Genomic DNA, 14,900 nt, shown 5'->3' with positions numbered 1-14,900 from the left:
ATTCTTCCAATCATGGCTCGTGGGATCCTTCGTTCTTTCTTCTGTAGTCTAACACTCTGATCGCTACACACACTCACCTCGGTCCATGCAGTGCATGCAAAAAGTGTAAATGTATTTATATGCACTGAATTCGACCAAGTGTTCCATATCTATACTATTATGTCTCTTTCCCAGCCCTGAGGAGTCGCAGTGATTTGTTTCCCATGCGACGAAACACGTGTCGGCTGGTTGTGGAACCAATAAACTTATAGCCATCTTCCAAGAAACGGAACTGAATTGCAATTGTCTTAATGATTGGCTCTATACATAGAATGTTGTCTATTTCATAACCACTGTTTTTTACACCTTGATTAATGTGTGCGAGGGCATTGCTGTTTTACAAAAAAAGAAGGAGGTGGTATTTTGCGATTCCTTAAGCCAAAATTGTAATTTTAAAGGCACCCCTACATAGCATTTAAGGAATAGCAAAATTGTGATTCCTTAAATGCTTGAGCAAAATAAGGAATCGCAATTTTTGCGTTTCCTTATTTTGCTAAGTGGCACCTACATACCAAAACGCTGTTTGCGATTCGCAAACGCCTTCCTACATATGCCCCTAAATGCTTAACCATGCGGTGACTGAAAAATATTTAATATCCATTGTTTTATTGTCAGAGCGTACCTTTAACAGTACTTCTTTTCCAGACTGGTCCCTCGTCCCAGATTCAGCAGGCTACGACCACTCTTAAAATAAACGGAAGTCACGTTATACTTTAAACATCATTGGGAAACAAAAAAAATTCACTGTGCTGCCGGTCAGAGAAAACTTACTTCCTTCGCCTTTCTCAACTCCCAATGGCTATTCAGTGGACAGCACGGGCACTTCCTGCTGAGAGCCACCTTTCTATAGCCTTGCGCTAGGTATTCTGGGGCATGTAATTCTGGGGGCAAATATAAATTAAAACCTGATTCTCCCCGTTCAACAAAATTCTAATCCGTTTTAAAAACATGAGCACTTCCATAAGAAGGAACACTTGATACACTTTTTTTATCCTGGTCGACCATAGTCCATCAAACCCTTGGTAGTTCCGACATTTTATTTAAACCTGAAATAACACTATTACATTTGAGAATAAGGTAAGCCTCCTTTTGTAGGAGCACTGAATCCATGTCAAATTGTCTTTTTAAGGTGTTTAGGGTGACTAGTACCGTCCACTTGAAATCTCTCTCAGAGTGAGCAGCAGCCACAAAGTGCTCTATCATAGGGGCAGTGAGCCTTTAGGTTGATGCGCCACTTTGTAAACCCCTGCGCTACATTATACCTGCATCAGGTATAATGTAAGCAGGGTGGGCGTTTTTCTGCAAGAAAGCCTTTTAGATGTGGCGCAGTGAAATCCTTCAGATTTCACTGCACCACTTCTAGGACGCCACTACGTAAAAATCTTACGTCTGCCTCACAGCAGGCAGAAGGGTGACATAGTGCAAAAGTTATAGGCCTCTCCCATGCATTGCTGGAGTTGTGTCATGCTTACGACAACTCCAGCAATGCATGGGTTTTGCGCCGACAGATACGTCAGGAATCTTGATGTATCTATCAATCCTTGCTACATGGATGGAAGGACAGTAAATACAGTGCATCCATGGTGTCGCAAGGAGAGTGCACTGAAAAGAGTAGCATAGCTGTTTTCATGTAGTGATGCAACACTTTTCATAAATGAGGCCCAAAGTGCTATCACTGCAGTGAAGTTGGCCAATGGCAGAGGTACTCAGACCCATTGTCCCATGCTCCACTAGGTGGAAGAATAATGTGAATGACGCAACAGACAAATGAATGAAGAGGGCTCTCTACACACCCCCTACAATTTATTTGTATTTTTATTTTAATTATGTGTTTTCCCCTTGTTGACCAATTGGCCACCCAGATGAAAACATACATTTAGAAAAATCAATGGGCCCAAAGGGGTAGACCCATATGCTAGGAGGGCGACACTCTACCTACTTTTTGAAATGTGTGTTTTGATTGGGAGGAGCAATTGGCCCATCAGGGTAAACATACATTTAAAAAAAAAGACATTTTGGCCCCACAATATTGACAGTTTCATTTTATATTTTTTGACAATGTTTTCCAGTTCCCCTGGGGGCGCAATCACGCTCCCCAGGGGAAAACCCAATTTCTTTTTAAATAAATGTATGCCCCCAGGGAGGGCGGCCCATATAACACAAGGGCTGGCCCCCTTATGAAATCCATGGTGCCTAGCAGCTTCCTGCTTGTGGACTGCAGAGCATAGCGATTCACAAGCAGGAAGCTGTGAAGGGAGGCATCACTGGAAGGAGGAGACTCTTTCCTTTCCGACAACGCCTCCCTCAAACTTGGGGGGACACCCTGTGCCCCAAAAAGTCAACCGGACGATGGAAAGAGCACTCACCTCTTGGCTCTTTTGCCTCTGGTGGGGATCTGTGACGTCAGCACGCCTCACAGCAGGCTGACGTCACAGATGGGAGGGCTAGGGCTGAAGCAGAAGCAATTCAGCTTTACCCCCACCCATTTACAAATAAAAGTAATCCTCCAGTGCAAGCCCTAGAGGTTCTTTTAAAAACCTCCCCAGTGTAGGTCAATGGCTGACAGATGCCCTTGATCAAATATTACTGAATAGATCACAGATTTTGGAAGGGAGCATGCCATTTAAATTTAGCGACTAAAAAATCGAGGCAACCCATGCATATGTCACTCTGGACTTGGACACAGCTTTAAAAGATATTCCATCTTTGATCAATAAGTAGCCAGTGAGCCTACATAAGACTGGTGACATATAACTCTTCTTGGTTCTTTTTAGCTCAGGCATGCAGCACAATTTCGAGCAACTTGTATTTGTTATATCAGGGCTTTCTGTGAGGCCAAACAGATAGCATTCCCATAAACCAGTCTGAGAGTCATTTGCTATACTTAAGAGGATATCAATCATGGTTTACTGTTCCAGCTGGTTAAAAAACAGAGATGATGTGAAGAAAATGATTCTGTATTGATAGCCATGCTTTAATAATTATGATCTTTTTAGAGTGTGACAACAGAAGCCATCCTCCTTGGTTCCTGACCATGTGGTGAGCACCTGCCAACAGTTGGGTAAGTCGGGATGCATGAGTATATGCATGTGTTTTTTATCGCCACAGAACCCCAATTTCACGTGTTGCTTGTTTTTGACCTGCAGTGACACAAAAAGAATCATGTGTGCAGACTATTCTCTTTCACTAATGAATAATGTGTGGTAATTATGATAATATTAATAATAAGTTTGATTCTCGATTTTTCCGTAGACTGGTGCTGACTGTTCCCTTTCACTAATGAATAGGGTGTGGCGAGTATGATAATATTCATAATAAGTTTGATTCTCTATTTTTCACTAGGCTGTTTTTTTTCCACAAGATGAATGTTGGAAACCACTCTTTCACTTGCATGAAAGTGTGATTTTTAGTTAAGTAGGGATTCTTTCTTTTTATTAGCCCTGAGGAATGCATGGGACCTTTTAGTACGCTAGAATATAGGCAGAAATATGTCAGCAGGAGAATAGATGAGAAGGTCATAGCACCTACAAAATCTAACTTTTTTCAGTTTTAGTCATAACTAGGGTACCTACCACTAAAGGTAAATCCTGCATGTTTACCCTAAGGTATTTTTATATCTGGATCCCTGCTCTATCCAGTAACTATAGTTTATCACGAAGTTCTTCACACCTTTAAGGCTGAGTCCACTCTGGTAGCACCATCTTACCAGATTGGGATGAGGAAGCCTATGATGAAGCATGCCACATTACGTGAGTGGGGCGTCCTCATCCAGACAATATGGAACTAGGATTCATTGCCTTTCGTTATAAAATATAGAATACATTTTTTTCTGTTACCTCTTGTGTACTGTGCTCTTTGGGTTTATATGTTTTACCACTGGCTACAGCATTATATATGCAGATCCCATCAAACACTCATTGATCCAATAATGACGCAAGCACTGACCTCCCTCTTTCTCAAACTTTTTCCAGTAGCCCATATATTACATATATAATAATAAATAAATAAATAAATAAATAAATACAAACATAAATAAACATATTTATATATATATTCACAGAAAAAACCATAGGTTATGGACCATATATAGTTAGGAATTAGCATTTACAAAACCTTGAAAATTCACTGAAAAAACCATAGGTTATAGACCATATATAGTTAGGAATTAGCATTTACAAAACCTTGAAAATTCACTGAAAAAACCATAGGTTATAGACCATATATAGTTAGGAATTAGCATTTAAAAAACCTTATTTTACTCACACAAAACCATTGAAATTCCATATATAGTTAGTTGCACTAACTATATATCGCGCACCCGCAATCCACTGCTGATCATGTCACATATTACATCATTCATGACATGGTCAGTGACATCACTGATGACATCACTGATGACATCTCAAATGACATCACTGATGACATCACTGATGACAACATCCAGTGACTGTATTTTTCTGTAAAGTTAAAATATGTCTTGAGTGGATGTATAAGTGTCTGGATGAAGGATTTAGTAGGTGCATGACTGACTGTATGAGTGAGTGATTAAATGTGTCTCACTGAATGCATGGGTTAGTGACTAAACTGTCTTAATTTGTGCATCATTATGTCTGTTGTTCTGTAAACTGCTGCATGTGTTGATCATTAGCTATACGAGAGGCTATATGTGTTATTAATTGGTTGCCCAAGTATTTCTATGGGAGATTGAGTTTGTGTGGGGGTGGCTGGAAGGTGTGAGACTCTATGCATAGATGTGTGAGCAGTTTATTCACTAGGTGTATGAGTTCAAGAGTGCATGTGGAAACAGCTACATGGGCAGTTGACTGTGTGCATGAGTGTATTGATGAGTGAATGGATATCTCAATGCTACATGTCATAGTAAGTACATATGTAAAACACAGTACATGTGAGAGTTGGCATATATAAATAACTGTGCATGAGAGCCACTGAATGAGTGAGTGGTTGTATCGATCATTGTGAACTTGTATCAGGGATTGTATAAGAGAGTAAATATGTGTTAGTATATGTTTCAATAAGTAAGGTGTGTTTAACTGTATAGTTGAAGAAATGGAGGTGAGATTGTTTCTTTGCATGACTGACTGGGTGTGTGAGTAACTCCATGGATGAGTGGCAGTGTGTGAGTGTCTGTATACACTGAGTGTATCTAAGGTTATATTAGAGTCTGAAGAGGTTTATCGTATTAGCACAAGAATGATGTCAAATGAGATGTCATCAGTGATGTCATCAGTGATGTCATTTGAGATGTCATCAGTGATGTCATCAGTGATGTCACTGACCATGTCATGAATGATGTAATATGTGACATGATCAGCAGTGGATTGCGGGTGCGCGATATATAGTTAGTGCAACTAACTATATATGGAATTTCAATGGTTTTGTGTGAGTAAAATAAGGTTTTTTAAATGCTAATTCCTAACTATATATGGTCTATAACCTATGGTTTTTTCAGTGAATTTTCAAGGTTTTGTAAATGCTAATTCCTAACTATATATGGTCTATAACCTATGGTTTTTTCAGTGAATTTTCAAGGTTTTGTAAATGCTAATTCCTAACTATATATGGTCCATAACCTATGGTTTTTTCTGTGAATTTCATTGGTTTTTTAACAGCTAATATCTGTAGCTGTAAAATGTATTCTTCTTTAAATCCAAAAATATATTTTATATGTTTATGAATAATTTTTTTTTTAAATATTTTTTTTTCTTCGTTCCCGCTTCGCAAATCGGGAAGCTTCCCGTTAGCTGACCTTGATGCCGCGAAATAGACCGCGAGCCGGTAAACGTTTCTTTACCGCAAGTGCCGCGTTACAAAACAACATCGTGACGCCTCCCGTCCGCATGACGTTTCACGTTGTCGCGTGATACGTCATATGACGTACTACGTTAGCGAACTGGTACGCGAAGCGAGTCGCAAAGCGCAGGTTTCTGGAAGCAAACCGGGAGGCCCTGCAAAGCGCTTAACGTAAACACAGCAAGTCATGTGACTTGGTAATAACACTTTTCATTGGTTCATTTCACTTTTGGTTTCCTAATGATGTAAGACTAGGTCATATAATCTAAAATGAACACTTTTGATTGGTTGAGAACTCTTGTTTTTCCCAAATGATGAAAATCCCTCCTTCTTTCCTCACTCTGACTTTCATCATTGTGAGAGAAAGACCCTTTGTGATCACTGAGCAATGGCTTCTTTAGTAGCTTCAGCTGGTGCTTCCCCACCACCTCCACCACATCCAAGGAAGAGTGGACCACCTGCTCAAGTTATAATTCAAAAAGAAGAAGAAGAAGAGGAACAGGAGGACGAGCACGAAGAGAGGCAGTTTTTGCCTGAGCAGCCCAGGACTTCTCACCGGAAAGAAAACTTCATTTGGCAATTTTTTAAAATTCCCAAAGGTCAGAAAAAAGTAAATGCAAGATACGTAACTTGCCTTATATGTCAAGATAGACTGTCCAGAGGGACCGACAAAAAATACAGTTTCGGAAACTACACAATGCATCGCCATATGACTAGGTGGCATCCTAACAACTACAGTGCTGCACAGTTTCGGAACGACCTAGATAATCTCCCTATTATGGCCAGAAGATCTGTTGTACCGGAAGTAACGGGACCAGAGGGCAGGGAGATGGTGCCAAATATACAAATGAGATTTGGTGAAGTAAAACACACCTGCGTATTTTGCGATGGATTCATTTCCTACGGAGAAAGAAGCATCACTCTGATCAACAGAGCTATTGACTATCATATGCAAGTTTGTCCGAAACGCCCAAAATAATAAATACTTCTTTTTTTTGTTTTGTTGCTCCTGTTGAGCCCTTTACAATGAATCGTTTTCATTGCCCCCTCCAAGAAAAACCCAAAAAAATATAAAACTGTTCCGAAAAATTCAAAAACAGTAAAAAAATGTTCAGAAAAATAAAAAAAAAAGTTCTTTTCAGAACTACCTCCCCGTTATTAAAAAATTGGTACAATATTTGGAACTGTGCCAACCTCTATTTCTCTTAGTTCGCTTCCTAGTTCGCTCGCCGGTACGCGAACTGGAAGCGAACCAAAAACAGTAAGTATAAGGGAGGGAAACACACACTTATGTTAAAATAAAGACAGCTATAGGGGAGTAAACTAGAGATACTATTACCCGTAATCCACTGCTGATGATGTCACATATTACATCATTCATGACATGCTCAGTGACATCATCAGCAGAGGATTGCGGGTTTTTTGACAACATGCCTTATCCACGGTTTAATAACGCTGCCTTTTGCTTTATATAAGTTTTCAAATTGTATGAAATATATACCAATAGGTCGTTATGAACCTTTAGGTAGTGCTTTTCTTCATGAGGTCTGGTCGCTTCCATACACATACAGATGTTTCAAAGATGATCAAGAAGTTTATCTGAATGGAGAGGAATGCACTGAGACGCCAGATCATTCACTAATGTGTAGGCACATACAGTTACACGGTTCATGCAACAAACACCGACCAAATATGGCTTGCGTGTTGCAAGGCACGCCAGTTCCTGCTATCATCCCCACGTTCAAGTTGTTGGAAAATGGTAGTTATTTGATGCTCAATAATGAAGATTGTTCTGAGTTAATTAAAAGTATTCCTTTTATCGTAACAGTAAGTGAACGGGTTATTTGCTGCAGAAATGTTCTATTTCCTCCCACACATGAACATAGGGAGTTTTCAATCTGGCCACAAATACCAACCTTGGGACACGTTTCAACGGCATGGCAAGAATAAGAGCTCTTTTGTCTCAGAGAGAGGTGGCCTTGAGTTCGGCCCGTGAAACTTTCGTACTTCACATAGCGAACACCCGTACAGAGGTGCACACCCTTTTCAATTAAGATTTGCCTTTCAATTTCAGCAACATGTTTCCGACTATCTTTAACGCATCCTCCACAAAGTCCCTGACACACTTTTTTAAAGTTGTTACCAGTGGTCTCGTGACTTCATTTGAGAAAATCTTTGGAGTCATCCCTGCTTCCTTTCATTGTATTTTCTGCACTCTGGTTCGTGGATTGGCATTTTTACTTGCATTACCAGCGGACGCTCTTGTGCTTTTTTACATTTTTAAATATGGATGTCCCTCCTATGCAACCTCCGACCCTGCAGCTGCTGACACTGTTCCGCAATCGCATGCTAGAATATTATGGCACAATGCCGTTGGCGATATTAAGCACGGCATATGGATTATCTTTTCGGTTCTCCTACTTCACCTGTGTCCAGCCTGTATTTCACTGCCTGACCTGTGATTTCGATTGGGCCATTGATTTGTGTCTCTGCGGACCGGTTTCTCCTGACGTCGACTTTAATCAGCTGATGACTCCTATCATTACTCACGAGTTGGTTTGTCCTGGCGAAAGGATTATGGCTGTGGCATTGATGCATGGACTACTTGGTCCCTGGAATTTACTGGCGGCAGCACAGTCTTTCTTGGAAGAGAGCTTTCTTGAAAACCCACCGAGCTGTCCTCTGATGGTGATAGAGGATCCGGTGCTGGGAGAGCACGTATGTTCTTTTCCGCTTTTAAATTGGATGGCTGAACTGTTTTCGGATGAAGACGGTGACTTCCTATTGGAGGCTGTTGCAGCTTATTTTGCATACACAGTTATGTCATAGACCTTTTTCATGTTTGATATGCTGAGTACTAGCATTTCATTGACAATTCATTGACTTATTTGTCAAGTTTTTATTATTTACCTTGCCTATTGGCTTAAGACTCGATAAAGTACTTGGCTGTTTTATTTTTCTTTAGCATTAAATTTTCCTAGTTTTTAATGCTTTACCTTGCGGACCGTCCACATATAAACTTGCAATCTGCTCTCATGAGATGGCACTTCTATTATCTTATTCAGTTCGTTTCCGGATCATGAGGAGGTGTCATCTAGGTCCTGGATATCTTTACACCGTGTTAAGTTAGCATGGGCTCATTACCGGTTTAAACGCCATTTTTCCTTTTTTGCAACTTCTGCACACGACACTTAGTTGTTGCTTTAGCTTTCCACCTAGTAGTTCATCGTGGTTTACATGAGAATAATATGTTATTGGTCTACTATCTGCTTTACTTGTTAAACTATATCTGTACAGCGAGTGCTAAAGTTTCAAGAACAACACGATACAGAATTGTTATGAGGTCTGATCTCCACGACTTCATACTCATAACATAAGTGCAACTTCTGCCAATTCTGGGCATGAGGCGGGTTTTATATTGCTTTGCCGAACACACATACACAACAGTTGATGCGGTTCACATGAAGAGAGAGCTGGTGTATGGTGATGTGATTCCTTCAAATCTAAGACACTAAAGTATGGGCACGCCCTAAACCAACACAAAGAGACCTTCTTAGCAAATAATATAATATGTGTATTAGGGAGGGTGAGATATAAGCAGCCGCGGGCCGTGGAGGGAGTTACGATGGGGCAGGGAGGCGGGGAGGGGGAGAAGCAGGGTGGAGCCCTCTCTACCTTGCCCCTCCCCCTCCCCGCCTCCCTGCCCCACCGTAACTCCCTCCACGGCCCGCGGCTGCTTATAAGTGTTGCTAACTCTTATTCATTTACAGCATGTTAACATACTGTCACCATTCGCTTTTTATGTACTAGTAACTATGCTGGTAATTTTGCTACTGATAATATGTGTACTTGTATTCTCCACCCTGCTTCTCCCCCTCCCCGCCTCCCTGCCTCACCGTAACTCCCTCCACGGCCCGCGGCTGCTTATAAGTGTTGCTAACTCTTATTCATTTACAGCATGTTAACATACTATCACCATTCGCTTTTTATGTACTAGTAACTATGCTGGTAATTTTGCTACTGATAATATGTGTACTTTTATTATCTAAGGTACTACGCCTGAGAAGACGGCATTAGTAAATAAACATTTCAAATACACATCTGTTCTTCTTAACTCCATGTTCTGGTTTCTAAGAAATCTATAACGACCGACTGTTCATGAGTTCCACGTATCCTGAGGTACTATAAGTTCATATTCTGGATTGTCTAAACATTGAGAGTTTGTTATATCCAATGTGACACTGTACCTAGCTTGCTAAGGAGTTTTTGATTACTAACGTGAGTTTTGGGACACCCTAATTCGCCGAGGTTCCAATCCTCTGTCCACAGTTCTGTGTGACAACAGAAACCCTGCGACAGGGGCACCCCCGACCCTTGCTGGAGCTTCATCACACTTGCGATACAACTCCAGCAATGCATTCGCCGAGGTTCCAATCCTCTGTCCACAGTTCTGTGTGAGAACAGAAACCCTGCGACAGGGGCACCCCCGACCCTTGCTGGAGCTTCATCACACTTGCGATACAACTCCAGCAATGCGCCACCTTTACGGCACAGATACATCACGCATCTGTGCTGTTTTTGCCCCATGATGCGCCGCATTGTAAATGCAGCACACCATAGGTGACGGAACAGCGGCACAGAATGACTAACACATCCCTGGTGATGCGCCAGTCATCATAAATGTATCCCTATGCTTCTTATCTTGTTAGAGATGAACCGCCATATATATCATCAAAGTTTTTTGCATTTCCTAAATAGCGAACTTTAAGGAATAAATAGCGATTCTTTACCATTCCTAGTTTGCGATGAGCTATTTGCTAATTAGCCGAATGTAGCCCAATGAAGCCCAATGTAGCCCAATGTAGCCCAAAGATGGCCGCCAGACACACAAAAAAATAAATGTAGCCCAAATATCAGCCAGATGTAGCCCAACTATAGCCCAGTGACAGAATGACCAATCAGCTTCGCAAACCTCCGTTACGCGAAGCGGAGCGCTGTTACAGATATATATCTTTTTTTGAACGTTAATTTCTCAAAATCCACTGGAGCACATATATTGAGACCTAGCAAAGGCACATCGGGCTACCAGTCCCTAATATTTTGCCAAGTTTCGTGCAAATCCATTCAGCCGTTCAATTATTATTATTATTTTTTTTTTTTGCCCCGCGGGGCCCTTTTAAAACCTCCACATCAAACCTAGGGGGTCAGCGAGGATCTACTATGCCCCCTTATAGTTATTTCCCCCTTTGTTTTGACCTCCTCTTGTCTCTCGATCCTACCGAGAGACAAGATGGCGGCCGCTACGGACTGTTTGGAATGTTGACAGACGCCGGAGAACCAATCAGCTTCGCTTCACAAAGCTCCGTTGCGCGAAAAGTCCGCGAACCAGAGCGCTGCCCGGTCCGCTGTTACAGATATATATCTTTTTTTAAACGTTAATTTCTCAAAATCCACTGGAGCACATATATTGAGACCTACAAAAGGCACATCGGGCTACCAGTCCCTACAATTTTGCCAAGTTTCGTGCAAATCCATTCAGCCGTTCGGGCTAAAAGTGAGGCCAACCGCCCTATGGAAAACTCAATGTTAAAAACACGTTTTGGGACCCCCCTTTTTTCTCGGCCCCCACTGGACGAACCCCCCCCCCCAAATTTTCAAGGGCTGCTCAGAAACAAAATGTGCCATTTTCCTGAAAATTTCAGCCAATTCCGTCCACAAACGCCAAAGTTATTAGACATAGAATTTTCAAAAAACCCATAGAGAAAAAATCCTAACTATATATACCTACTGGCGACCGCCAGTAGGTAATATATATATTACCTACTGGCGGTCGCCAGTAGGTATATATAGTTCGGACCTAGTTACCATAGGAAATTCCAAACATTCTATTGGGAATAACTTTGGCGCCGACTGAGGGATCTGCCTTTCCTTAAATTTGCCTCGCTCCGCTCCTTCCCTGAAAGTTTCGGGGGGATTCGTCAAGCGGGGGCCGATAAAAAAGGGGGGTCCCAAAACGTGTTTTCCCCATGTTAATTTCCATAGGGACATTCTGACAAGGCTACAGCTCGAACGGCTGAACGGAATTACACCAGATTTGGCAAAATGGTAGGGACTGGTATGCAGCAGTGCCTTTTGTATGTTTGGTGTAAATCCCTCCAGTAGTTCCTGAGAAAATTGAATTTGAAATTTTTCAAATGGCATTTTCCATGGGACCTTTAGACACGGCTACAGCCCGAACGGCTGAACGGAATTACACCAAACTTGGCAAAATGGTAGGGACAGGTATGCGGTAGTGCCTTTTCTATATTTGGTGAAAATCCCTCCTGTAGTAGTTGAGAATTTGAATTTGAGCAAATTATATATCTATATGCGCTTAACATTCTATTGGGAATAACTTTGGCGCCGATTGAGGAATCTGTGTGTAATTTTCCAGAATTTTGGCTAGCTCCGCTCTGCTCCTTCCCTGAAAGTTTCGGGGGGATTCGTCAAGCGGGGGCCGAAAGGGGGGTCCCAAAATGTGTTTTCCCCATGTTAATTTCCATAGGGACCTTTAGACACGGCTACAGCCCGAACGTCTGAGTGGAATTACACCAAACTTGGCAAAATGGTAGGGCCTGGTATGCAGATGTGCCTTTGCTATGTTTGGTGAAAATCCCTCCAGTAGTTCTTGAGAAAATTGAATTTGAAATTTTTCAAATGGCATTTTCTATGGGACTTTTAGACACGGCTACAGCCCGAACGGCTGAACGGAATTACCCCAAACTTGGCAAAATGGTAGGGACAGGTATGCAGTAGTGCCTGTTCTATATTTGGTGAAAATCCCTCCAGTAGTTGTTGAGAAAATTGAATTTGAGCAAATTATATATCTATATGCGCTCACCGTACGCGCACCGTATGCGCACCCTTACGTGTGCGAGCGAGTTTCTGATTGGTTGGCAGTCGACTGTCAACATTCCAAACTGTCCAAACCAGGAAGTGTTGGCCACCATCTTGTTTTTCAGGAGAACTGAGGCACAAGAGAGCCCAAAACAAGAGTGGAAAACACGAAAAGGGGGCAGGGTAGAGACCCCCCAACCCTCTAGCCCTTCTCGGGGGGTCCCAAAAGGACCCACCAAGGGCAAAAAACAAAAATTCAAACAAATCGCGGGGTATGCGCACCGTACGCGTACATTACGCATACGGTGCGCATACCCCGCGATTTTGCACTTGGTGGTCCTTCTGGAACCCCCTGAGAAGGGCTAGGGGGTCACGGGGTCAGGGGGTCAGGGGGTCTCAACCCTGCCCCCTTTTCGCGTTTTCCACTCTTGTTTTGTGCTCTCTTGTGCCTCACTTCTCCTGAGAAACAAAATGGCTGGTCCCAGAAGGATAATAACATATATAAACGTTATCCGCTAATAGAATTAGCATTTACAAAACCTTTGAAATTTTCACGCCTGATATAGTTAGGAATTAGCATTTAAAAAACCTTGCAAATTCACTGAAAAAACCATAGGTTTCAAGCCTTATATAGTTAGGAATTAGCATTTAAAAAACCTTGCAGATTCACTTAAAAAACCATAGGTTTCAGGCCTTATATAGTTAGGAATTAGCATTTAAAAAACCTTGCAAATTCAGTTAAAAAACCATAGGTTTCAGGCCTTATATAGTTAGGAATTAGCATTTAAAAAACCATTGAAATTGCTCCTATATAGTTATTTGTACTAACTATATTTCGCGCACCCGCAATCCACTGCTGCTGATGTCACATATTACATCATTCATGACATGGTCAGTGGCATCACTGATGACATCTCAAATGACATCACTGATGACATCTCATTTGACATCACTGATCACATCACTGATGATATCATTCATGTGATAATATGATGCACCTCCTCACACTCTAATATAACCTTTGATACACCCAGTGTTAAATACAGACTACCATTCTTGAAACCATTGACACACCAATACCAGTTACTACATACACACTCACTGATTCCTAGGTCTACACACACATTCACTCATTCACCCATAGAATCACTCATACATACAGTAACTCATCAATACAACACTATCATATGCACTCATACACCTATACAGACACTCACACACTGCCACTCATCCATGGAGTTACTCACACACCTAGTCAGTCATGCAAAGAATCATTCACACTTCCATTTCCTCAACTATACAGTTATACACACAACACCTTACTTATTCAAACATATACTAACACATACTTACTCTCTTATACAATCACTGATACAAGTACACAATGATCCATACAGCCACTCGCACATTCACTGGCTCTCATGTATAGTCATTTATATATGCCAACTCTCACATGCACTGTGTTTTACATATGTACTTACTTGGACATGTAGCACTGAGATATCCATTCACTCACCAACACACCCATGCACACAGTCAACCGCCCATATAGCTGTTTCCACACGCACTCTTGAACTCATACACCTAGTGAATCAACTGCTCACATATCTATGCACAGAATCACACACCTCCCAGCCACCCACACACACACTCAGTCTCCCATTCAAATACTTGGGCAACCAATCAATAACTCATATAGCCACTCATATAGCTACTGATCAACACATGCAGCAGCTTACACAACAACAGACATACTGATGCACACATTCAGACAGTTTAGTCACTAACCCATGCATTTAGTAAGACGCATTTAATCACTCACTCATACAGTCAGTCACGCACCTACTAAATCCTTCATCCAGACACTTATACATCCACTCATTCTTCAATATGTAAAACATATTTAAACTTTACAGAAACACACAGTCACTGGATGATGTCATCAGTGATGTCAAATGAGATGCCATCAGTGATGTCATCAGTGATGTCATTTGAGATGTCATCAGTGATGTCACTGACCATGTCATGAATGATGTAATATGTGACATCATCAGCAGTGGATTGCGGGTGCGCGAAATATAGTTAGTACAACTAACTATATAGGAGCAATTTTAATGGTTTTTTAAATGCTAATTCCTAACTATATAAGGCTTGAAACCTATGGTTTTTTAAGT

Source organism: Lissotriton helveticus, chromosome 4_1 (assembly GCF_964261635.1).
Source record: "Lissotriton helveticus chromosome 4_1, aLisHel1.1, whole genome shotgun sequence".
NCBI classification, from domain to species: Eukaryota; Metazoa; Chordata; class Amphibia; order Caudata; family Salamandridae; genus Lissotriton; species Lissotriton helveticus.
The sequence above is the reverse complement of the archived record's forward strand: the minus strand, read 5'-3'. Positions refer to the sequence as shown.